This window comes from Taeniopygia guttata, chromosome Z (assembly GCF_048771995.1).
Source record: "Taeniopygia guttata chromosome Z, bTaeGut7.mat, whole genome shotgun sequence".
NCBI classification, from domain to species: Eukaryota; Metazoa; Chordata; class Aves; order Passeriformes; family Estrildidae; genus Taeniopygia; species Taeniopygia guttata.
The window spans coordinates 29,727,245-29,753,862 of NC_133063.1; the positions used below are offsets into that span (position 1 = coordinate 29,727,245).

The 26,618-nt window shown below is 34.9% G+C and overlaps 1 protein-coding gene across 1 annotated transcript in view; it reads right to left on the reverse strand.

Moving 5' to 3' along the window:
• The window catches only part of PRR16 (proline rich 16), a 361,985-nt gene that overhangs the window by 104,108 nt on the left and 231,259 nt on the right, over window positions 1-26,618 (reverse strand). Inside the window, exon 4 of the transcript XR_012053229.1 lies at window positions 2,310-2,458. The gene's annotated coding sequence lies outside the window, so the exon portion shown is untranslated. The remainder of the gene's footprint in view (window positions 1-2,309; window positions 2,459-26,618) is intronic.

Below are 26,618 nucleotides of genomic sequence, written 5' to 3' on the forward strand. Positions count from 1 at the left end.
GTTTATTGTCATAATTTTATTCAATGCATGAACTTTAATGTATATTTTGTATTAGTATCTAGATTTCAAAACAAAATCAGATTTCTTATGAAAAACTTAAATAAATCTCTGTAATGAACACAGAGGTCATCATGTTAAATTTAAATTTCAGACCCCTGTACATTGTAGTCAAATGTATATACACAATATGTTATAGCATTTGTATTAAAACAATTGCATATTTGATAATTAGTTTTTAGCATTTGCAAAAGGGGCAAAAATTCTTAGATAATTTAATATTTTAAGATTATTTCCCAAAGAAAGTCCTTACTTGCTAAGTACAGGCAGAAAAAATGAGTAATCTCAAGCTCACTTTTCTACTGCTTAAAGAAATAATTTTTTTGGCGGGTTAAGAAGACTCATGTCAGAGTATGAAAAAGTCTTTGTTCGGGAGAATAACAAGCCTAATGAGAAAATAACTGTATGTGACATAAGAACTGACACCAAAACCACTACTTAATATACATTTTATGCAATGCAGACAAATTAATGATTAGAGAACTTCCTTGGATATGCTTGCACTGTTAAGATAAATAAAAATCTGACTCTCATTTTCTTCCCAGATGCTGCTATAACTGCAAGACATTTATCACAACATTTCTCTCTCTCTCCCTCCATCTTTTTTTTGTATGTATCCTTCTCTTACAGCACACCTGGGAGACAGTACATACCAGCAGATCTCTTACTTGCACTTCCTTACTTATTGAACAAAGATTTCCAAACCATAATCATAAACTACCCATTGAAAATAAATCAGAAGAATTATAAACTGCTACAAACAGATGTTTGAAAGGCATTGCTACAAGCTTCATGTGCAATTCAGGTGCAGTAAGTAATCTGGGGCTTTTGCCTCCTTTACCACTACGAGAAGCTTGCATTCTCATATCCTGATAGAAAACGAATGAATAATAAATTCAAATTATGTGTCAGGCCAATCACTTATATAAGACCACCTGCTTCGTGCAAAAAGTATTAGAATGGTAAGTTTTTAAATAAATATATAAATAGTAAATACCTAAAGAGGTCAGATTTTGAAGTATGAAAGTGATCTAAAGTGTTTACATCTGGCTATAAGCATTGGGTTGCCCCATTTGAAGTTCCAATATATGTATTAAAAATGAACACCATATAGTAAATGTGTCATAAATTTCTCTAATGTATTAGGGTACACTGCCTGAATACCTCCATAGTTGTTTGTCATATTCCTGGCTGTGATTACATATATATAGAGTGAATTATATAAATTTTAAATAGTGGTTAATTGAGACCAGCTTTCAAGAAAATACAGCAGTAGTAAACACTACGAAAAAAAAATCCTAAGGTATCTTTGATTAAATGGCTTCATAAACTGTGCACCAGAAAGATTGACTTAGGAATTTAAAGGTCCAAATATGTCTGTGAGAAATACATTTTAAAACAAGTATCATAGCAAGGGGATCTTCAAAGACTGCTGATAATAAAAGCTAAAATCCTTACTCCCTTCAAAGCTATAAAATAACCCATGGTTATCCATTTTTTTCTTTTTGGCAGAAGACTAATCTTCATATATACTGAAAGAATAATTATTAATTTAACGCACATAAATTTTCTGTCAATAGAAGATACATTTATTCCCTTTTATCCTTTTGCTTTATTCTATGTACTGCTTATCTTTTAAAAGTTGGCATTATTTAATAATGCTGTTTAGGATTTCTAAGCCCTCTAAAAAATCTAATGGATCTGATGTTCCTGTGTAAGTACATGATCACTAAACTCAACTAGTGTCTGGAAGCAGATATTTTTTTTAGTTTAGCATCATTATTCTGACCAAAAAAAAAGCCTAAACAAAACCAAAACCAACTTAAGGTGCTAAAGATTTAATGATCTTTTAATGCAGATTTCTAAATAGTTAATTGTATAACTGTAGTTAAAAAGGATCAAGTGTTGCCAGACTGCACTTTCTGAAAGTGTTGTAGCTTGCAGATTTGTCAAATAAAGAGTTTCTCAGTAATTTTTCTCTGTAAGTCTTATCACTAAAAAAAAAAAAACCCAAAAAATCAACACCCCAAAAAAACCCAAAAAACCCCACCAAAACACACAAACTCACAAAGCCACAAAAAACTCAATTTCCTCTTCACTGCCTAACCAATCAATTTGTAGACTTGGAAAAAAACCCAAACATACTTTTTGTTATTTGTTTTCCAGTTTTCAATAAAATGTGTTGAGGAGTAGATTGTAATGGAGAACATGTAAAAATCTTAGAGATATCATAGCATAAGTGGGCATTTTACCTGCTGGGGCCATTGCTGGGGGCCGTTGCTGAATCAGATAGGTGTCTTGGTGATGGAAGACACAGGGAAGGCAGAACCACTGAATGCTTTCTTTGCCTCAATCTTCACTACTGGCCCGTAGGAGTCTCTCAGACTTCTGAGACAGGAGGCTGGGGAAAGGAAAATGTGCACTTGGTCACAGAGTGTTGGGTGAAAGAACAGTTAGATGGACTTAACACTCATAAACCCATAGTACCTAATGGGATGGACACACAGGTACTGAGAGAGTCAGCAGATGTTGTTGCTAGGCCACTCTCCAGCCTCTCTAAGATCATGGAGAACAGGAGGGTTTCCTGATGAATGGAGAAAAGTCAGTGTTACTCATCTTCAAAAAGGGAAAGGAGGACTTGGGAAAGTACCAAGAAAATAAATTTCACCTCTATTCCTGGAAAGGTGATGTTACAGGTCATTCTGGATGTCATCACCAAGCATGGGAAAGAAAAGAAGGTGATCAAGGATAGTCAGCTTCACCAGGATTCACAATGGGCAAAACATGCTTGACCATTCTAAAGCCTTCATTGATAGCTCGGCAGGATGGATTGATGAGGGGAGAGCAGTAGATGTTGTCTACCTTGGCTTCAGGATTTTGACACTGTCTCCTACAGCATTATTGTAGGTAAGCTCAGGCAGTGTGGGTTAAATGAATGGACAGTGAGACAGACAAAGAACTGGCTGAATTGCCGAGCTCAGAGTGCTGTTATCAGTGGAGTAGAATCCAGTTGGAGGGCTGTAGTCAGTGTCATTCCCCCAGGACCCATACTGGGTTCAATCCTGTTCAGCCTCTTTCAATGACCTGGACAAAGAGATGGAAGGCATCCTGAGAAAGTTTGCTGATACAAAACTGGGGGGGAGCAGCTGATCCACCTGAAGGCTGTGCTGGCATTCAGCAGGACCCTGATAGGCTGGAGAGCTGGGCAGAGAGAAACCGTATGATGTACACCAAGGGCAAGTGTAGGGTCCTGCACCTGGGGAGGAATAACCCCAAGTACCAGCACAGGACTGTCCTATTGGAGAGCAGCTCTGCAGAGAGCAACTTTGGATTTGGTGAAACATGGTGTTGCCCCCTGAAAGTACCCAAGTACCCATTCGCTTCCCATTCTAAGATACCTGGCCTTTCTAACACATAAAATATCTATTTCCATCTGATATTCAACTTATTTTATTTTTTTCATTTTTATTTGGGTTTTTTTATTTGTTTTTTGTTTTTTTTTTTTTTTTTTCTGTGTGCGGGATTTGTAATTTTCTCTTCTTCCCCTCCCCATACTCCCTCCCCCTGCGGTCCCTTGTCCCGATGCTGTGTTCCCTTATCACTCCCCCTCACCACGCAGTCCGGTCCCTGCCCCACCCTGCCTTTCCAGGGTTTTCCTGCCCCTGTCCCCTGCCCTGTCCCCATTGGCCGCGGCTCAGGTTCCCCCCCCTCCCCCAGCACGGGGTATAACCGACCCCCACTCGGTGCCCTGGTGTCTCAGGAACACACTTCTACAATAAACACGTGTTTGCACCTGAGCCCCATGTCACCATTTCGTCTGTTCCTGCACTAGAACTGAGCCTCGCAGAGCCGAAGGGGAAAAGCGGCCGCCGCCTCTCCCCTCCTCCCGCTGTGCCTGCAGGCGCCCGCCCGGAGATGGTCTCGCATGTCAACACTGTGTATAGTTTTGTTTTGTTTTGGGTTTTTTTGTCTGCAAAAAGCTAAAAAGAAAAACCCATGTTCTTAATTATTTAAATTTTGCAATAGCTCTGACCTGAACATTTCAAAAGGGAAGAAAAAGAGGACACTATGAAAAAAACATACAAATCTTAGTCAATTAAATCACACATAGTCATCTTAGGACACTACAGAATTATTTTGATGTGTTGAAGGAAATAATAACCCTTATAATGGTAATAATATAAGAAGAATTAGAATGTTTTTACATAGTAAAGTCATTCTGAGATGATAGTTAAAAAAAAAAAAAAAAAAGATAACATCAAGAGTTAGGATAAAGACCATATATTACTTGACCTGTACCACAATGTAATGAAGAAAAAGGCTTGAGGAACACGCTGTTTAAAAAGTTAAGGCAATTCAAAAAGAAGTAATAAAAAAAAAAAAAGCCTGAGAAATTCAGTAAAAGAATCACACCATCTGTGTGATTGTAACAGGGAAGGAACAGCCAGTAAATCAGTCATTGGGAAAAAGGAAATGACTCAGTCTTCTGAGAAAATCCAGTGAACAAAAGAGGCATAATTAGGTCAACATGGTGAGCCTGTCTTTTTGCTCTAATACCAAGCAATTTAATTTAATATGTTCTACCAGCCATTTTTTAAAACTGATTATGAGAAACTGGTTTATCAGTTGCTAAGAAGCAAATATATTAAGAAAATGTTTTTCTCTTTGGTAACTTTATTAATGTCAGACACTCTAAATGATACCTTTTCAAGACACACTGAGACAGAAGATTCCTGATGTTTTGTACGATTTTATATAATAAAAAAAGCACAACTTGTTACCACAGCTAAAAATAATTCATAAAGCAAAAGAGTGATTAAAAAGAGAAGAGCATTGTGGCCAAAGATTGTAGAAATTATGATTATGAGGTCATATTTAAAATCAGATGGTAAAGTTTATAATGCAGCTTTCAGGATTTTGGAGCAGAAATGCCTCTTGATTCTCTAGCAGAATTTCTACTGGAGGTTTCTGATCCTCATACAGACACAAGATGTTATTGTATTTACAAAAAGCAAAAAAAACCCACCCTTATTAATTCTTGATCCCAGAGGCTCAGGTTACAAGGAAATTAGTTTCCAGAAGACAGTGACACTGAAACTTAAGACTGTACAATTCAAATGAGGAAGATTTTAATACCTTATACATGACTGAAATTTCCCTAATGCATTAGGAGCATCAGATCTTGCGCTTTCTTTATGTGAATCACTATGGCAATTACAAATTAGGAAAGCTGATTTTTAACCAGCTTTTTGATGCAAATTTAAATAGTATTTGCTTGCAAGACACATAGGGACACTAAACATGAATGAAAACTCTCTAGGTACTCTCTCCAGATTTTGTTCTATACATTCAAAAAAGCAGAATGGAAATGAGAAAACAGCAGACGCAACAAGGAAAATGCACTCTATATTTAGCAGGTCTAAAAGGAGCGACAAGAGCCACACAAATGAGTAGGAGAACTGCCTCATTCAGGTGGTTTTGGATGCAGCATTCCAGAGAGGGACTGTTCTGATATACTAGCTGTGAAGTGCTTCTGTTATGGTATAGTTATGGCTGAGGCTATCCTTTGGTGTCCTCTACACAGAGACTCTGTACTTGACAAAGCCCCTTTAATACCATGAACAAACTTTTATTCAAATTTAATTATATTCTTAAATGAAACACCAGCGCATGCATCAGATCTGAAGGCACCCTCTAACAGAAGGCCCCCTCTGCTTTTCTTATAGACTGAATGAGCATCTGTGTGTTATATACTAGTCCTTTCTCAATACATAAGAAATTCATGTTACTGTTCTATATTTTTAAAAGCTCCAACACCTGCCTTAACTAATTTGATGGTAACTAAAAGAAAAGAGAAATCTTTGAGGGTAAGAAGCAAATTTGGAAACACTTAATAAGCCTGAACTGTTTTGTAAACTAAATGTCATTCACTGAAGTGATGCCATGAGAAGTCTGACCTAGAACAGAGGCTAGACGGAGTTAAAGTAGGCATTTACTAAAAGGCCTTAAGAGATATACCCTGGGCAGTACAAGAGCCTTGCCAGAGCTACAAAAGATGAGCCCAAAATGGTCACAAAATGATCAACTGCTCACTCTTTTATAAGTTCTGGTCCATTTGCATATTGGAGTTAATTGTCGAGTTATAGCTTTAGTTTATGAAGTCCCATCCTTCTTGTTTTCTGTCTTCAGTCCACCATTGTTTATGCTCTTGGGCCTGAGATCTGTATTGGCTGACTTTGGGTCCCCAGCTAGAAAAGGAATTGTTGTGTATACCTATTCTGTGAAGAGATCTTACCATCCCCTAATATGAAGCTCCAAACTACACACTAAAGCAGCACAGAATTTGAAAAATATAAAAGCTAAAACTTAAGGCATCAAAAGAAAGGAATTACCATATGAAACAATTTCCCAGGACTTCAGATAATGAACTAAACTGCAAAAGGTGGCAGGAAATTACAGTGAGCTACAGAACATAATTTTCAAGAAAATCCTGCGGCTTTTTCTTAAATAACAAGTTTCTGGAAGTGAATGCTCAATTAGAAATAATGTATTATTAGAAATTTAATCATAGTGATACATGGAAGTTTCACTGTATTAGTGTCAAAGTGTCAACGTCCCCAAATTCATCAGCAGGTGTTAATGACCCAGATGGTAAATTCTACTATCAGAAAGTGAATAGTTCACTTTTCCAGATACAGAGTGAATTTCTTTTTCATCTGAAGGGACCCTAATCTGCAAATCTTTCTTTTACACAAATGCTGTCTGCTAAAATGTTTAAATTTTTCCATGCCTTATTCAAACAAGAACTATAGTTTTAAAAACTGTCTAAAGGCTGAATTACTTTTAAATTTATGAACTAACATTTTTGATGCACATACACTATTGTCATTCAGATGATTCGGTCATTGAGCTGCATTCTGCCATCAGAAACAGCTTGTCATATTTTATGAAACAGATACTGTGAAAATATTACATGAAAAACTAAGAAGAAAGTGTAAAGCAAGAAAAGAACAAGAATAAATATGGATTAATGTTGCCTAATTATGAACAAGATATTAAATAACTGGAACATAGCAACTACCTTTAAAAATGGCTCTGTCTCTGTGTGCCGCTAACAAGAGTCAAAAGACTTCACTGAGATTACTTCCTACATTTATGTGTCTGAGTAGCACATACAGGATTCACAGTGAGAATTCTAAAATATCTCCAATACTATTTTATCTTTCTGGACTCAAAATCATAATTCCATAGTATTTGAAGTACCAAGCACTTATCTTGATGATACTTCACTTCTTTGAAAATGTTTTGTTATGTCCAGTTAAAACATTTTAAACATGTTATGCTTAATATATGTAAAAGAGTTAAAAGAACTAAAAGCTCTTTAAAACATAAAAGTTTTTAAAATAAATATAAATAAAACTGTTTTGAAACACAATTTTCTCAGTGCTATTCACCTGAAAGTTTAGTAAAATACCAGTAAGTAAACAACCAAATATGCAACTTCATATTTTTTCATTGCACACCCTGGATCTAAGAAACTTAAGAAGATACTGTTTTAACTGCAAAGATACTGCTTTAACTACAAAGTTCATTTAATTTTCAGCTTAAAAAAGCGGAATTTAGCTAAAATTATTTTTCAATCTTTACTCATTTTGCTTTGAAATTTAGATTAATTTTCCCAATACTTACATGGATAAGGGAATATCTAAAATATATCAAATTTATTGCTGCTGGGTAGGATTAGTTTCAGTGAAACATGGTTTTTGTGAAACAGACTCTTATTCAGTGCTCTATATCTTATTCAGGTCTTTACAATGTACAATGTAGCAGTAATAAAAATCAAAAAATAAAATAAAAATTATTGACAAGATGTATTTCTCATAAAAGCCTTGCTTTAGAAGTCCTGAAAATTGAAAGTCAAGTCCTCTCAGTAACTGGGTAATGGCACAGTAATTTAGTAATTAAATAATTTTCTTTTTGTACAGACATGACCTTTTGCAAGTTTTTGAAACACTATAGATCTCAGATAGAGTAGCTGAGGAATTAATTAAATTAGGAAAAACAAATATGACACCAAAAAAGCAACAGTGAGTGGACTAGAAAGTAATTTTAAAAATATATTTGATCACACCTGTGACACTTTCATAGTGAAAGTAGTCATTTTGTGATAGCATACAAGAGCCTCAACGTATATATTACAAATTTGCAATGAAGATTGACTAGTGTTCAAAACTAAAAATTAATGAAAACTTGAAGGAAAAACATGAAAACAAATAAATTCTTTGTAATGCACAAACAAAAAGAAATTATTTTTTCAGTAGAAAAAACAGAAAAGAAATGACCTTTTAACTCATGGATATCTGAAAGCCTACCATTTGAACAAACAAACAAAAATATTAGAACGGTTTCTGAGAATAAGACAAAACTCATTCTTTAGGAAGTCTAAGTCTCAGCTAGGACCAAAACTGGCCAAAGATTTCAAGAGTATGAAAGGGTCCTTAAGATAGGTAAGCAATAAGCAGAAGCACAGGAAAGACACTGGCTCAATACAAAACAGCTCTGGCAAAATATTCACTGGGAATGCTGGCCAGGCAGAGGGTCTCAGTACCTTCTTTGGCTGTTTTCACTGATATTGCTGTAACCACACCACAGGATTAAGCAATCACAGTAATTCTGTGTTGACCCAGCAGTAGTGGAGGAAGGGCTACCCTGCAGCCTTTTGCAAGTGCTCAACCCATACCCATTTATGGGCCAGGGTGTATCCACCCCAGGGTGTTAAGGCAAGTAGCTGACTTTGTTGCCAGGCCACTGTCTTGATATCTGCATAGCTGTGGAAATCAGGGAACATCTGGGTGATGACAGGAAGAGGTTAAATATCCCTACTGAAAAGGGCACAAAAGAGAACTCAGAAAAAAACCCCTAGAGACCCATTAGTCTTACTTCCGTCCTTGGAAATATCATGGAGTCCTCTTAGAAAGTATTGCAAGTCAAATAAAGCAGGATTAGGAAAAGCTGAAGCAGATTTACAAAGGAAAGTCATTCCAGACTGACCTAGTCACACTGTACAACGCAGTAATATGTTCTGTTGGCATGAGAGGATCGGTGAATACTCCTGGCCTATGTCAAAGTATTTGATTGCCAGTGTTTGCCTGGCCTATATCAAAGTATCCAACACCATTTGTCACGGCTTCTTGTGAACAAAGTTGCAAAATATGGACTGGGTATAAGTCTATGAGATGGGTGGGAAACTGGCTGAGTATTCTATTATTCTGATTATTCTACTGCAGACCAGTTTGCACTAGATAATGCTTCTCACCCCTTTTTTTTCACTCCAGTATGGAGTACATTTCTTTACTTTTTTTTTCCCCTTTGTCCAAATATGCAAAGGAAATTGGAAGATTGTGTAACTGGTGGAATACAAATTCCCTCTTTCCAGTAAATTCTCAAATCTTATTTAAAAGGGTGTTGCACATTTATGTCAGCCTGGTTTGGAAATATTGTACATATATGCTGAAGAAAGAAGTCAACTGCAAGTAAAGAACTGTACCCATACTATTTCAATGTGGAAGGTCAAAAAGCATTTCTTCATTTTTCATCAAAATAGAATGACTTAAAATCAAAGCAGCTTTGGATTGGAATTATACAACCATATAGGTATTTCCAAGTTTTTAGTGTTTTACACTAAAGTAAGAAGAATTACTGCCAAATTTATAGTTGTACCACATGAGAATCCTTAGAATGACAAAAAATACTCTCTTCATGCACTTGAAAACCTTTGAAGATGTTATTATTGCCAAGGACATAGTGAAACTTAAAATAAGAATTAAAATCACCACATTTTAAATCAAAATGTAAAACTAATATTAAAAAATAGTATTTTTTTTCCTATCTTGCTAATGTTTCCCCAACATCAATACCGTTAATCTAAGAAATGAAAACCACAAATGAAACTATGTACAAAACAATTGATTCAAACAGGACAGAAAGAAGTTGACCTATGGATATTTTTTTCTGGACTGAATAAAATGCTATGCGAATCAAAGAGTGTTTCCTCTTTAATTTAATGACCTGCATGCTTGGGGCACATAAATAATTTATTCAGACAAATCCTGAGGTCCTGCACTTTAACTCATACAGCCATAAAGAAAAGAGTCAACCTCCCACACACACATCTATATGTATAATACAAACCCCATGTACCCCTGGTAGTCACAGCACTGTGGAAGGGAGCATAACCTTCCTGTCATTAATTATTTGGACATTGCAGGACCTAATGGATGTCCTATTTGTGAATACAAATGATTAAAGTCTGATAAACCTTTCTTCAAAATAGAGAAACTTCTGAGTAGAGATGAGAGAAATCACATATTCCTTACTCATGTCTTACCTCCACTTCCAAAATTTTGATAATGTACTTTCCAGATATAGTGGGTTTTTTCAGTTTTCAAGGAAAGAATTTTTATTTTGTTTGTTTGTTTTGTTTTAAGAGAAAGAAATGTTTCTGTATTGTGATGGGTTGCCTTTGATCTAGAGTCAAACACTCACACAGCCATTCACTCACACCCTGCACCAGTTTCCTGAGCTTAGCTGATTATTCCTAAAAATAAGAATATAAACTTCCAAAAATATAGCAGTTTATTCTCAACAAAGGGCTAAGCTGTGTTCTGTTATGGACTCATTGGTACTGGCCACCCCAGGGCATCCCCTGGCTGTCTCCCCCAAATATTGTCTCAGCAGTGTCCCCCCAGCAAAATCCTGCTATTTTCATGCAATTTTCATCTTCCTTTCTATGTATGCATTATTCTAATAAAAATTCTTCTTGCATTGTTTTGTAAAATCAGATGCAAAATATCATAGCACAATTTATATTTTTACTTCTTTTTTTCAGAAAATAAACTGAGGATAAAACAACAGAAGATTTACTGTCTCACTGCTCAAGTTTTAATTTTAATACTATTTAAAATTATATCAGCATTTATTTGATTTTTATATGCATGCAGATATATTGTGTGTAATTGGTGCTAAAGCAGTAATACTGAAGATGCTGATAGTTGCTTTCGGTTTGCAGCTTACATCTTATAGGTACCAGTGAGCAATCACAAGCAACACCAGCATGCTAATCTAACTCAACTAAGCTTGGATGTATTTGTAGTAACTTTACTCAAGTGCATATTTTTTACCCGATCTTCCTTTGTGAGACAAGGAAAATAAAACTGATCAAAAATGTATGTTGAAGCATATAAAGTAGGTGTATGTAAAACCAATCTCTTTTCTTAAGATGCATTTAACAAAAAAAAAAAAAAAAAAAAAAAAAAAAAAAGGATGTAGAAGGATATTTGAAAAAGGGGACACAATTTCATAGACAATAGCTGTGTACTGTGCATACCATGTTCTTTCCCACTGTCCCAAATGTAAAAAAAATTGTATTATTATAATTATTATAATTATTATAATTATTATAATTGTCTTTTAGTAAAGTTAGTAAAAGCCTATCCTTGATAATAGGCCAGATGAAACAAACAAAAATCCCCTGAGAGCCTAAACTGGAAAAAAACCCCAAAAACCTCCTTATGCAAACATAATCTGTGAGATCACAGCATAAAACAGTGACAGAAACAGGGTCAATCATTAAATGTTCCTTTCATCTTCTTAGAACAATGAAATAAATATTTTAGACGCATGACTGACTGCCATTGATCAAGAAAATGTCTTTCAGCACTAATTTTGGCAAAAATACCTCCATTTTTCTATGGAAAGAACACACTAGCTTCATTTTTGTTATCGTCCTATAAAAAAGGGAGACCATAAATTTCCCTTGCCTTTTGCAGTTTATTTAAATTTCAGTAATAACACAAAGCAAAGCAAAGGGACCCAATTAAATTGCAGATGACAAAACAAGATAATGAAAGATGTCAAGCAGCTGTCAATTCAAAATGCTTACAGTTCTTTAAAGGAAATTTCACAAAGGGTAAAATGTGATTTGTTTATTTATTTATTTATTCAGCAAAACCCAGAAATCCTAATCCTGAAACACAAATTTTTAACCCACTGCTGAGAAACAAATTATAACCCTGCTTTCCTTTGGAGGCCATTCAATTTATCTTTATCTTCCATCCCAGTTTTTCTGTATTGGTAAATGTTGACTTCTTGGTAGCATATTAAAACCAACAATTGCAAAAGTGCTGGAGTGAAAGGAGTTTCCATGGAAACAGTAGTTAAAATTGGGCGGTAAAATATGCTAGTGCAAAACTGTATCTCTCCACAGCTCCTAGTATAAATAAATAAATAAATAAATAGCTTAAACTATATAAAATATTTTATAGCCGTTTTGTAATCATACAGGTCTCCAGCACCATCTGTATTACATCAAATGTCACACTGAGATGATAATTCTGGACAGAAGAGCACACCCTGAGGTCTTTTTTGTTCCTTGTTCTCCTCTTAAGCAAATAATTGTAACTACCAAAGCATACATTAGGGACAGAATGCAACAGAAAAAAGGAAAATAAAATTTTCCTCAAATCCAAGCAAATAATATATTGCAATTCATCTATCAAGTCTCCCTTTCGTAGTGGGAGTAGTGAGGTAAAGATACAAAGAATAAGAAAAAAAAAACAAACAAAAACCAAAAAAACCCACAAAAAACTCCAAAAACTAAAAGACTTGAAAGGAAGAATCACATTCACACAAATTATATTAAAATAAAGAATAAATGGATTGGCACTACTAAAGCAACAAGACATATAAGAACAAATCCTTTCTATCAAAGGGAACCTAATTGAAATATAGATGTTCTACATGACAGCTGACACAATGCAGTAAAATCTAAAGCTGAGGCTTGACAAACTGAAAAAAAATTCCCCACCTTAAAGCTTTTATTGGTCAATCAAGCTGATCCAGGAAAGTAATTCCATAAATTAATAAATGTACATAGTTTTATGGTTCACATACTCTTTTTCTGACAGTTTTGCAAACTAGTTTTTCAGTTTCTCAATAGAAATTCAATAAGCTACCAATATTCTCTCTAGATGGGAACTGAAGCACAATGGGATTATGTGCCCAAGAAAATACAAAATTTCATAGTTAAATTAATGGTTCGGACAAATTCTTTCAAATCCAGCATTTAGTTCCATGCTTTTTGGATAAAGCAGGAGTAACCTCAGGAAGCTCAGCAATACATTGGATTTTCTGCCCAGTGTTGTACAACCAGGTATTAGAAAATAACCCTATTCCTGCAGTCATTTATTGGCAGTCTTGAAAGCTGCTTGTAATGACAGATTTCTCCTTGTTACATGAAAGTACTAAAGTACAGCTAAAGTCAAGTCACTGACATTTACAGAGCAATCCTATTCTTAGTCATCATGTAAAGCAAGAGTGGTTTAGATGCCATTTCCCTTACCTTTGTTATTTCCAGAATTTTCTCCTTGGGAAGAATAAAGAAGCCTAAACTTTCCATGTTTTTTTCATACTTTACAAAACATGGCACAGAAAGTCTTTAAGGCTCCACTCACTTTTTGAAAGAGAGAAGGTACTAGGCAGGAGTAGCTCCCAGTTCTCAGCTGATTAACACTTTCTGTATTTCTTTGTAAAGTTTTAAGAGCAGGTTAGGTTTCTGTAGTGATTCCTTGTAATAAACAATAGTGATCTACCGCTTAAGGAACTTAAAATAATTTAAAACAGGATTCACTTGTCAGCTCATTGGAAAAAGGCATCTTAACCTCTATTTTGAAGCTCGTTTAAGCCAGTGAATACAAATTAGTGTAAGTGGAGTTGTATAAATGTTTAATGTGAATGGTAAAATGTATGAAAAAATTAGTGACATGAAATCAATGGTTGCATAATAAATTTCAAGCAGTACATTTTAAAATTTATAGATATAATTTACTGGAACAGATTATATGCCATTTATGATCAAGTACTTACTTTTACAATATGCAGCTGCATTAACATTAATCTCTTTCTTACTGTTTAAATCCACCGAGTTTTATTTGGGCAAGAAATACTACTAGGAATAAAAATTTAAAAAAAAAATTATTGTCATTTTCTCCCCATACTCTCAGTGAACTTCAGTTGCAGGATTGGTTAAAAAAATGTGATTTATTTGAAGGAGGGATCTGGAATTTGTGCCCTTACAACCAAGATTGTGCCTGGTTTAAGATTATTTTACAAGGTAATTTACATAAAGATGCTGGAAGTCAACAGATACTGTCTGAAAGACTGTAAAGTAGAAAAGAAAAGAATCACTAAATCATTATAAAATTGCCTCTATCAACCAGTTAGCTCTAAGACGATTCTTGTTCATTTTTCTGATGATATCACCTATTTTCTCACTTTATATATTAATAATGCATTACTTATCATTCTTGTTACAGTTCAAAGATACTCTGCCACTCAAAAGCTGCAAGTAGAAGAGATTGCAGCTACATAAATGTAGAAAGGAGTGGAGCAGTGGGGACAATACAGCATTGAAACAAGTCTGTTCCCACCTTGACATGGGACAGGAAACTGTTCCAAACTACTTGCTCACTCACAATGTGCAATAGTGCAGTGCTACGGCCTCTAACCACTGCCCCTCACCTTCAAAGTTGAACAGGAGCAGTCTCTTCCCAGTTTGAACTCTACCTGGCATTAATACCTCTGTTTCAGCTACCAGTCTGTCATGGGTGTTATCTGGTGTCACCAGGCAACAATGCTGATCACAATTGCCTGACACACCATCACCCACAGGATATCTCTGTGTTTCTCTGAGATAATCAGCCAACTGATGATGGTTATCCTTAGGAGCAGCTCACACTCACACTAGACGGATCTGTTTACTGACCAGAGAGGGCACATCCATCCTCTTAATCTTCAAGTGATGAGGAAGAGAGAAGGGAAGGGCAGGTTCTCAACTGAGTTTATGTAGCAAGCTCTTGCTATGAGGTGGATGGCTAGGAAGATTGCAGAGATGACCTGTATCAGTAGAGACCAGGAGCTGCCCCTGTGTTGAACAAACCCTGCACCAGCTGGCTCCAAAACACGGCCCATGCTGGCCAAACACAGCCCCAACAGCAGTGCTGGTGGTGCCTCTGTATTAATATATGTAAGAGAGAATAAAAAATGTGCAGCCAGTGTGAGAGCGAGAATGGAGGAAAACATGAAGGAAACAGTCCTTCAGACAGCAAGACCATGATGAAAGAGGAGGAGCAGGTGCTCCAGGTGCAGAGCTGAGATTGCCCTGAACCCCGTGGAGAAGTCCACGGTGAAGCAGGTTGTCCTCCCAGAAGCCCATTAAGGACCACGCTGGAATAGATATCTTCCCTGCAGCCCATGAAGCAATTCAGATCTAAGTGTATTCTGCAAGACTATAATATCATAAAGTTATTTTTCTGAAATGAACTCTGCAGTAATTGTATAAAATTTAACCCAAGGTTTAAGGAATCTCCAGTAGAAATTTAAATTCAAATTTCTAGTCTCAAAAGGTAGTAAGATCTGCATGATGTGATAGTTTCTAAAAGATCAGACTCAAGGAGTAAAGAACCTTTCTCCAGTAAAATGACAATGTAGAAGGAATGTAATGAGTGAGGAAGTGACAGACACGGAAATCAAAGGCAAAGGAAAGTCCTCTATGGTGGTACTCTTGACACACCATTCACATGTAACACAAAGCAGCCTTTCATAATACTTCTGAATTATTCAGATAAAAAATACTCTGACAAAATTATTTTTAAATGCTAGAATGTACTGAAGATACGTGCATGAATAGCCTTCAAGGGAAATCAACTTTATAAAACCTGCCTTGTTACCTGCTGGCTTATATTGCACGCTCTTTGTGCGATTTTCTTTAGTGCATAGATCCGCTATAATTAGTCTCAGTGACGTGTATTTACTATCAACATGCAAACACTCACAGAAAATCCATGTTTATGCCAGTGTTTTAAAGTTTTCTTCCAGAGTATAAGTCTTCTGCATTTCAATTTCGCAGACCTTGCAAGATTAGTAACTTAAGATTTCTGAGTGTTATATCTCACTGTGATCTCTAAACTAGAACTTCAACACTTCAAGTTACTATATTTGGTTTATGTTTTTCAAATGTAACTCGACTTTTCTAAGAAAAAGTAAAATATACTATGAAACAAAGATAAGGAAAATTTACACTCTTCTCTTCTGAAATATAATTATCTCCACACTTTAAAAAAAATCTTTCATGGAACAGAATTTATAGCTTTTTATTATTTGTATTTTCAAATTCATGTGATTAACAATATAAGTGAACAACATGGTAATTTTCTGTTATAAATACTATAACTATCAGAGGAAATTTTCAGTGAATACTTCTAATGAGAAATACTGTCTGTGATATATTCAGTCCCCCTTCTCTCATAATTTTTCTAGTGTGAAAATACCACTTTATTACTACAATTAATAATTAATAGTAATTAGTATTTACTACTATTACATTAATTAAAATTAATGGAAATATATTTTTCCTGCAGTTTTCACTCTTTATGAGTCTTTTTTATTACTGATTTACTGTGTTGCTTGCTATGTAGAACATTTTCAGGGCTCACAAGCAATTTCAGAGCACCAGGCAACATGCTCTCAGCAAGTTGCATGTCAGAATTTAAATCCTTTAACATTTGAAGCCTAAGAACTCTGAAGAACCACTCCAGGCAAACCTATAATGAAAGAATCAACATCTGCTTCAAACCTGAGCAAACCAGAATGGATTGTTACCTTATATTACCATTTATGCACTGAATAAAGAGCTAATACTTTATCATGGCGCTTGTTTCTCTTGCATATTTTGAATTCACAAAAACACTAAGATGACATATGGTACCCATAAAAAATAATTTGACAATTTATTTTGAAGAAAAAAATTATGGATGTAACTTGGTTTAGTTCTAAAAGAAAAGAAAGAAAATAGAAAGCAAAACCATAAAGTTGCCAGCCTTTTTTTTTTTCCTGATTTTGTAATTTTTTTTTATTGATCAGACTTCAATAATCTCTAAAAAACATTTTTTCTTATTTTCTGTAGTGACTCTTGTAAGGTTTAATGGAGAGAACCCATTCTGTAATTTCTCTTCCCGTGAGAACTGCTCACTGTATTATTGCCAAGCCTCAGCATATGTCTCTTCATGGACTGTGGAACAGTGATATTTCCATTTCAGTAGTTTTCCTTTTAGAAGAAATTTTGAAAACTGCAACAGAAAAACATAAAGCAGATTAATAAATTACTCTTTAGTTTGGCTGCTCATTAGCATTTCAGCTATTCTGTAATATGAAATGCATCAGCATTTCATATTACAGAATTTCAGTGCCATTTCTGATGTCACCAGTACTATATTTTAAGTGTTTACTAATTTTTCATATTTTTTTCAGGAAATACTGTAAGTGACAACTTTTTGTCCATCCCACTTACAAAGCACAGCATGATGTACTACTGAAAGTAGAGGATTAATTCTCCTAGGATGTGCAAATATTTTTTTAGTCTGCTAAATAAAACTTATTATAGATCAGTAGCACAGGTGCAACCTGAGTTATAAACTCAAATACTGTCTTTGAAAGGGATTTTTTATTTATTTTCAGTAGTAGAAATATGGGGGTTTGCCTACAATTTAGGGCATGGTGTTTACAGATTTAGAATTATTGACATCAGCACATAACTGAGAAGCAATACAATAGATTTAAAGTAAGTTTACCTTATACACAAAACTGTTAAGAGTCAAAAGATTACGTTAATAAACTTGTTGCATGATCAAACTCCTAATCTCCTTTTCATTATTGAGGAAATACTGGCAGTATCTTCCAACTTATTGTCCATTAGGAAGAGATATATATGTCCATAAACAGATGGCAAGAACATGCTGAGATCTTACTAATTGTGTTCTGGTCTTTGTTGTAATATCAATGGGTTATGACAGTGCTATAAAACCACTATCAGGGGGAGGTAAAATTCTAACTGCTACTGCTCAGCAGCCATAATTCGTGAGGGAGGGATGATGTGGCACAGAAGGCAAGAAGTCGAAATACAGGAGATGGTTGAAGAGGAGAACTTTCCTTAATTTTTCTCTGCTACGTAATTTTGCTGAAATGACACTGTGCGTGATTTGTTTTGAATAAAGAATCTCCTGATAGAAATCTATCCACTGAAATGTATTTTACAGGGTAGGCTAAAAAGTTAATAATATGTCAATCCTGTTAGATATGTGCAACTGTTAATCATTAAAGTCAATACTTGTACAAAAATCAGATTGTCTTGGTGTGAGTTTATGGACCCCAAACTGGACAACTCCCTGGGGGCTCCCCTCGCAGGGGAGACCCTCCTGAAGCAGTTCTGTGTCAGGAACGAGAGACGCATTGAACTTTCTCAGTCTTCAGCTTCTGTTTATTGTTACCTTATCAAAACTTCAGCACATTGTCTGCGCCCAGACCTTGCATGTGTGAAAACAGCACAAAAATGGCCAACAATCTCGTGCTGTAAGATCTTTTAAAGTCTAATCAAAACCTAAACTACCCAATTAAGAAGTGACACCTAAATTATTTTCCTTTCTAACCCAATAACTGACCCTTAAAGACCCTCAATGTGGATTTTTTTCTACCCAATTACAAGATACCACCTAAACCCAAGAAGAAAGAGGAAGAAGAAGAAGAAGAAGGGAACTCAAGACCACATCCTATATCCTCCATCTTGAACCCATTTATTACATACAAAAAATTCTAAAACCTAAATTTCTCACCCATGTGACATATTACAATACTATCTACAATCTCTACCATCTATTTCATGATTTTGTGATTTCTAATTTACCTCGAGGCTTTGGAAGTTTTCTCCACGAATGAGGGTCAAAGTCAGTGCTCCCCTGGGGGTCAGAACACCCCAAAGCAGATAGAGAAATACTCCCGGTGCCCTGGGTTTTCACATTTGGTGAGTTCTATATGTAATGATTCTGGTAATTGATTTTAGGATTCCACATAAAATGTTCATTTACTTCCTGAAATAATCTTAAGTCAAAATTGGTGTTTTCTGTGATTTCAGTGATCTGACAGTGAAACATCAACATTCTGGAGTTTTGCCATTTCTGTTGAAGAATACTGTTTGAATAAAAATCTACAGACTTTGAATTAACAGGGTAAAGATAGAAAGGGTTTAGGCAGCTATTGTGTTTGTATATCAGCATATCAGCATATATGTCTTTTAAGAATATGAAAAAGTAAAAAGTAACTTATGACTACAGGGAAGACAGAGTATCACTGGAATTGGTTTTCTAAAAAGGCCACACATCTTTTCTCTTTGGAGGTTTTACTAGATTCAGCTACAAAAAAAGGTATAAATTATCTACTCAAATATTGGCAATCTTGTATGAAATTTGAGGTGGGACTTGGTGACCTCCAGAAGACCCTTCCAAGCAGTACTATTACAGTTCTATGGAAAAACCAGCAGGGTTTTTCTGTGAAGCATTTATTGGTTTAAAACCTTAGTAGAAGATAATGCACCATGAAATCTTATAGGTGACATAAACATATGTTAATATTGAAATACACTGCAAAGAGAATATATTAGGTTGATTTATTTTAAAACTCAGTAATATCCGGCCATTTATCATGTAAGCAAGCAAGTGGAGAATAAGTCAAATGCATTTTATTAATAACCCCTTACTACAGGGATCAATTAATATATTTGCCTCCTATAGACTTCCAGTAAATATGTCTCCAGCACAAGCATCTTAAAAAACACCCTCACATGATTTTTCTTTACAGTGAAAGAAATGTAGTGGTTTTGTTGGGAACAGAGTTAAATTTATTCGTAGTAGCTCATATAGTTCCATGTTTGGGTATCTGCTGAAAAGAGTATTGATAGGTCAGGGATCGTTTCATTATTGATGGGCAGTGCTTGCACAACATCTAGACCTTTTCTGCTTTTCACATATTTAGCACATGCAGAGGCTACCCTACCAGTGAGCAAATGGTGTACACAAGAGAATGGGAGTGGCACAGCTGGACAGTGACCCAAAGAGACCAAAGGAATATCCCTCCTCATGAAAAACTGTGCTGCAAATCAAGAGCTGTGAGCAGAAGTAGGGAGGAGGTAAGTTTGGAATTATGATGCCTGTCTTCCCAAGTCCCTCTTCAAAGTGATGGAGCCCATCTTTCCTGGAGGTGGCTGAATACCTGTCTGTCTATGGGAAGTAGTTAATTAATTTATTATTTTGTTTAGCATGCACACACGCCTTTTGCTTTACCTATAAAACTCTTCTCATTTTTACCAATCAAATAGTTTCTCTCAGCCCGCTCAGGTGAGTGAGCGAGTGGCTTTGTGAAACTGAGTTGATAACTTGGGTTAAATCACAAAAAGTTTGATCTATATAGACGTTTGGTAAAACATCATGTGCTAAATGTCCTGTAAAGATCAGAAAATGCCAGATGGGGAAAAGCAGCCCATTTTTCTTCTCTGAACTTGTCATCTCCACCCAAATTTATAGTAATGTAGAAATGGGTGACATTCAAAAGGTATAATTTCTGTTCTGATGCAAGTTTTTAAACAAATTTACTTCTACTTTAACAGCAGTTTTCAATATTTTTGGCTCTATTGGACATACCAAATGGTAGTAAGTTTAAAATTAGGAAAACAGCAAAATTTCAACGTCTATATATGCAACTCTGAGTTGTCTTTTTTGTCTTTTTACTCATCTTTGAAACTTTGATGCAAATCTGGATGACGGAATGACAAACATTTATAGCTAAAGAGACTCTGAGCAGTGAGGACTGCCTTGGCTCCTTGGTAGGAGGAGGGTGTAGGATGAAGCTATCGAGTGCTGTAATACCACTTTAGTTCTCAGCTCCTACTTCACATGCAAACATGTCTCCTTGTTCAGATCTGAACCTTCATATTGATAATGGGAAAAACTCAAAAATGAGAATTCATTGGGAAAGAAAAGACTCAGTACAGTAGTCAGAAGATACACCATTCAGCTAAATGATACACTGGGCCAAATGATCATCCCTTGTAAGTTAAAAGTGCATTTCTCATTTTCACTCCTGCTTTATCATGCTATCAGATGCTAACACTTGAAGCAAAATGTCCATTAACATACCATAATTTAAATTTTATTACCAAAGGAAAACTGTTTAAAGTCTTACTATGTTTTTGAAGCTGCTATTTGTTTCCATTTAGAAGTAGTCATCCTAGAAATGATACAGTTATAAAATAGCACTATTGGCTTTCTTGCCAAACAAAATACAAGGCAATTTTGAAAGGAAAAAAAAATGTATTTTGAGTGTTCTTGTCAGTTTGTGTGTGCTTGTATGTAGTGCTGGACTTTAATTAACTAAATGCTGTTTCTGTTGAAGGACCTCTGCCTAACTTTCAAATATCTGCCTTAAACTGGCAGATTTTAAAATACACACTTTTGCTTCAGACCTTGAGATCCTTTGGCTCCTCACAAATCCTTATTTTTCAGTCTTTCACAGAATTCTGTAAAATTCACCACTCGTACATTTTAAATAAATTTGGAGCAACAATTCTGTTTAGACTATGACTGTAAACAGCTCTGGAAAATACTGATGCCTAGCAACATTAAGTCTGCATTTGTGTCTGGAACTGCCATTTCTCCAGCACAGCAGGAGATTTAGCTGCTTGTAAATAATATTTACTCCCTTGCCTTTATACCAAAATTCCTCTCACACTTGTCTATTCCTAAGTCAGTAATGCTTGCAGCTATAGTGCAACAATGCCTTCTTTAAAGCCATCAGATTGTTCCTAAACAGCAACCCTAGGAATTCTCTGCTAAGCAAAATTAACTTGATATACACACTATTCTGAAAATACTTTTTCTTTTTTTCTTTTTTTCCTGTGAATTGTAATATATAGTGTCTACTTCAGTAAAGAAAAAAATATACTCTCTTCAGTTCCTGGGTCAAAATGGCTCTGAAGGTAATTGCTTTCAAAAACCTTTACAATATTGTCAATAAAAGAAAAATAATTCTTTCTTCTCACTGTTTGATGAATTGCAGTAGTCCAAACTCAGTTTTTGTATATTGGAGTGATATGTTTTTTTTGTCATTTTAGTGAATAGCACTTTTACTGTAATACTTCATTTTTTATTTCAATTTATATTCCATTAAAATGAAAAGGCCAGATATTCTTGATATAATTTGAGTAAAAGACATCACTTAGATTTTTACCTTTTATACTTAAAGCAGCACAGTGCTAAACTGATGAAAATTTTTTAATTTTTCTGTAATTCATAAGCTAGCAAAACTTGCGTTAGAAATTACTGAAAACTGAAAAAATAATTTCTGAAATTTCCACGGGGTATATTTAGATCTATACTAGGATCTCTCTATACTCTCAAATTAACAAAGGACTGGAGTAGAGCTTTTATGAAGCAGGTGCCTTCTTTTGTGTATGAATATTTCTGTCTGAATATGGCAGAGGAAAGACATAAATAAATGAGAGGATAAGAAAGTTATTAAAATTGAACAATGTGGAACATTTTGCTTTGTTCAGGGGTAGTACTGGATGTTATAATAAGAGTTTTGTTATCCTCTCTTCCTATACATGGCCAGAGCTGAATCCAAAATAATTGCTATTTTTTAAAATTTAAGTTTAAACATAAAAATGTATGCTTTCTATTCAATAATAATAATCATAACATTCTAGAGGGAAATGACGTATTGTGTTGTGTTAAAGAAGGTGTATCGTGTGACACAGGATTGATATAAGTTTGGAAAGAATTGCATAATTTTGGAAAACTTTTATTTTAGTGATCTTTTTACCATATTTGGAATTTGTGGACAAATATTTTACTGGAATGAATTTTCTGCAAGTAGTAAATTTATTTATGCACCCTCAAATAAAAATTATATTTATAAAAATGGAAGGATTATTTTGTACCAAAATATTTCTAAAGCAAATCTCAATTGTTTTTGTTAATTGGAAGAGCAGTTTGTCATAAGACAGTTCATTGAATTACGCAGATTTGGGATAATATTGATAAAGTGTTATAACACATGAATGAATAGTTTCAGCAAATTAGTCTTAATATAGTTTTAACTCATCTTTTGAGCTTTTCCTCACAAATACATTTAGTGGACAAGTGCTTGTCGTGTAGAAAGGTATTTATAAATTAATTCAGATTAATAAATTCTGTCTTTTAATCATAAATCTGATGTGGTTGTCACATCAGAAGATATAAAGATGGGGGTGTTGTGAGATTTCTGAGAGAGAGAGGATATGATTTATATTTAGAGCGAAGGTTGAGCTACGCCCCCAGCCTAGGACTCTGATGTGGGCCTCAGGGAGACCTTGGAAGCCTTTGGTGTAGTAAGAAAATAGTTGTTGCACAGTAAGAAATTACTTTAAGGTAGCCACGGTGTTAATAGGTTTTCTGGGTGTGAATTAGTGTAGAGCTGTAGTGCAAAACTCTGGCCACCTTAAGGCAAAGGCAAACAATGTTTGCTGACCAATGGTAGTGTGCTCACAATCTGTAAATTCTATTGAAGTGTACATAAACTGCCATTTTACAGACAATAAAGGGAGAACGTAGCTTTTGCCATATTGGCTCGACCTGCGTTTGTCCAGTCCAGCTTCCTTCACATTATAAGAAGTCCCTAGCTTCTTGGGTGTATTAAAACACTGAGTATATTTAAATTGAGTTATAATTCCTAAAAAAAGAGATGAAATGCTTTTAGACACAGTTGCTACTGATCATTTATGACAGGAGAGGAATCTTTACAGCTGAAATAACTGCAACAAAGTTGCCAAGCCATCATGTTTTATTAAATGCAACCCCAAAAACCAATGTACATCAGTGTTTTCTCATATGACACCATAACATCTTGCTCTGAAGGCATTACAAAGCACCGAACAATGAATATGTATTTAAGAAATCATGGGAAAAACTTTGAGAAGTTGCCATAAAATTAGAATTTAATCACAAGAAAATCTGCAGGCTGACAACTTTCATTAGAAATGGAGAAGCAAAGCCAAAGTTTAAGCTTTATGTGTTTCTCACAAACATTCTATCTTTACATGCTTAAAATACTTCAGATGTGTAGAAGAAAATACAATCCATTGAAGAAAACACTAGATCATCAGGTGTCATGCAAATACAACCATGCAAAAATATAATTGGTAAAAAGTTAGTTCCTGGGTGCTGGGCTTAGAATTACTACTTCAGAAGAATAGAAGCCTGAAAGCAAGGTAGACATGTCTGAAATGTCTAGACATAATTATGACTAGGAAAGTTTTGTTCTTCATTGAGTTGAATTATTCAGTTGGTTTTGCTTGTGTTTGAAAAAGGTTATGTCAAGAAATTAGATGTGAGGTGGCTCTGGTAGATGTCTTGAAATAACAGAAATAACTAGGGGTGACAAGGAGTTGTTCTTTTATTAAACTGTGAAATTGCTTGAAATACAACCCCTGATACATCAGGGACAAATCAGGCTTATTGATTTTTTTACCTTGGCTGAAATTTGCAAGTTAAAAAGACACAATGGGAGCATTAGATTGTTTTCAGGTTACAAGCTACTGCATGTCAGAACATAAGATAACTGTACAAGAATGTGTCATTCCTGCCTCTTTTGTCCTTCAGTTCTGTCCAGCCTATTTCTGAGGTAAAAAGTGTCTCTGACTGTAGTTTTACTGAGGCTATCCTTTACCCGTAACGATAGCAGTGACATCTTCAACATGAACCACTATCTTGGCATCTGACTGCAAATGTGAAAGCTACGCCAGTGGGGGCTTGGAAGAGTGATGAAAAAAGGACACTCAAGATTTTGCATCTGAAGTCCCATTAGCACATTCACATATCCTTTACTCTTTTGCAAGTGTATAGATAAGAGAAACAAAATAAGATTACACAAATTAATATTCTTGTAATTAATATACATCACACAATGGTACAAACCACACCAAACAGAGATCTGTGTGTTCTACTTTTTAAACCAAACCAATGCTATCCCACATAATTTTGAAAATCAGTGAAACATAAGCTTCTAAGTAACTCTGATGTTTCTAGGTTTGATCTTTTCAGTGTTTGTGTCCAAGTTCATTGCATTTAATTATAACTGTATACTCTGACCTTTCTGCACAAAACCAGCATCTTGGTTAGCTGGTCCATGGTTTGCAGCAATATATTTCTTAAATTTTGCTTTAAATTTCAAGAGAACAGATTTTTTTTCTTTGTCTGTTGAATTGCATACAGTAAAAATATTCAATGTTTTGTTCATCCAACACAATGAATATTCACTTCAAGATTTTTTTTTTCTTGCATAATGTCAAAACATGAGTTAAAACCTCATTTTTTTTCTCTCAGCTGTTACTTTCCTACTAGATGAAAAATTTGTATAATGATATTTTTATATAATAGACAAAAATTCAGAAAAATAATATTTACTTGAAAACTCTTTATATAATTTATGTCACCTACACTATTTTTGTCTTACAAATTTCTTCTAAAAAGTCACTTCTACTAATAAACTTGAAAGAAGCTACTATTAAAAAATATAGAACTATCAGTATCCTGAGGGGGACTTCGGCTGTTTGGTTGTCATCCCCTTAGACTTGCAGATAGAAAAGAGTACACTCCTGATGAAAAATTTCTACCAACCTCATAAAAGTCAACTTTCTGAAGTATGGTAGATCAGCCGGTTGTCATATATCTTATTTTTATATTCTCTATTGCTTTTAAATTAACCTTTCTCCCCTTTCCTTTCATTTTTCTTATGCTCACTCCATATTTGATCTGTTTTTATTTTTTTAATTTCATTATGGTACCTCTTACCTCACCTCATGTTGTTCCCAAGCGTACCTGCTCGCTTATTGAAGAAGACAGAAAAATTATGAAGAAGAGGAAAATTATGTCAAGAGGAAACTCTTGACATGTATAATAAACTTCACAGCTAATTCCCAAATTACTCTACAAGCAGAGAAGCCAAGTCTGTCCATTTCCAAAGTTGTGTCTCCTATATTTCCCCAACACATTTATTTCTTCTCCAGCCTTTTACACACCTCCTCACACCCTGTCTCCCATGTGTCTCTTTTTTTGGATGGGTAAGCTTCAGTGTGTTCTGTGACTGATTTAAATTTATCAGTTTGTTTGCCAACTACTGCATGTGGCTTCTGCCTTTTTCAGGTGGTAACATAAGAGTCAGTCTTGACAGGAGAAATTACTTTGAGTTTTTGAATTAATCTTTTGAGTTCTTTAAGAGAGGAAAAACTTAGTAATTTCATTTCAGTGAGCATTTTAAATTTCATTGTCAAGAAGAGAGAGTATGATTGAACAGACCATACTGCTTTAGGCTAAGAAGAGTCTCTCCACTGAGGAATAACATTTTGTTTTGCCAGTCAAAAGTAAATAAGTAACAAGAGTTTTGTTTTGTGAAGGGTTTTTGTTGTTGTTTTTTTGTTTGTTGATTTTTGGGGGGTTTTGTTGCTGGGTTTTTTTTTTGTTTGTTTGTTTGGTTTGGTTTTTTAAATTACTTTGACATTAAAGAGAGTTGCAGAAAGAATGAACTGATAAGGAAATTGGAGCCCTTCTAGGTACCAAATCAAAGAAAAAGTTTTCTAAAGAGTT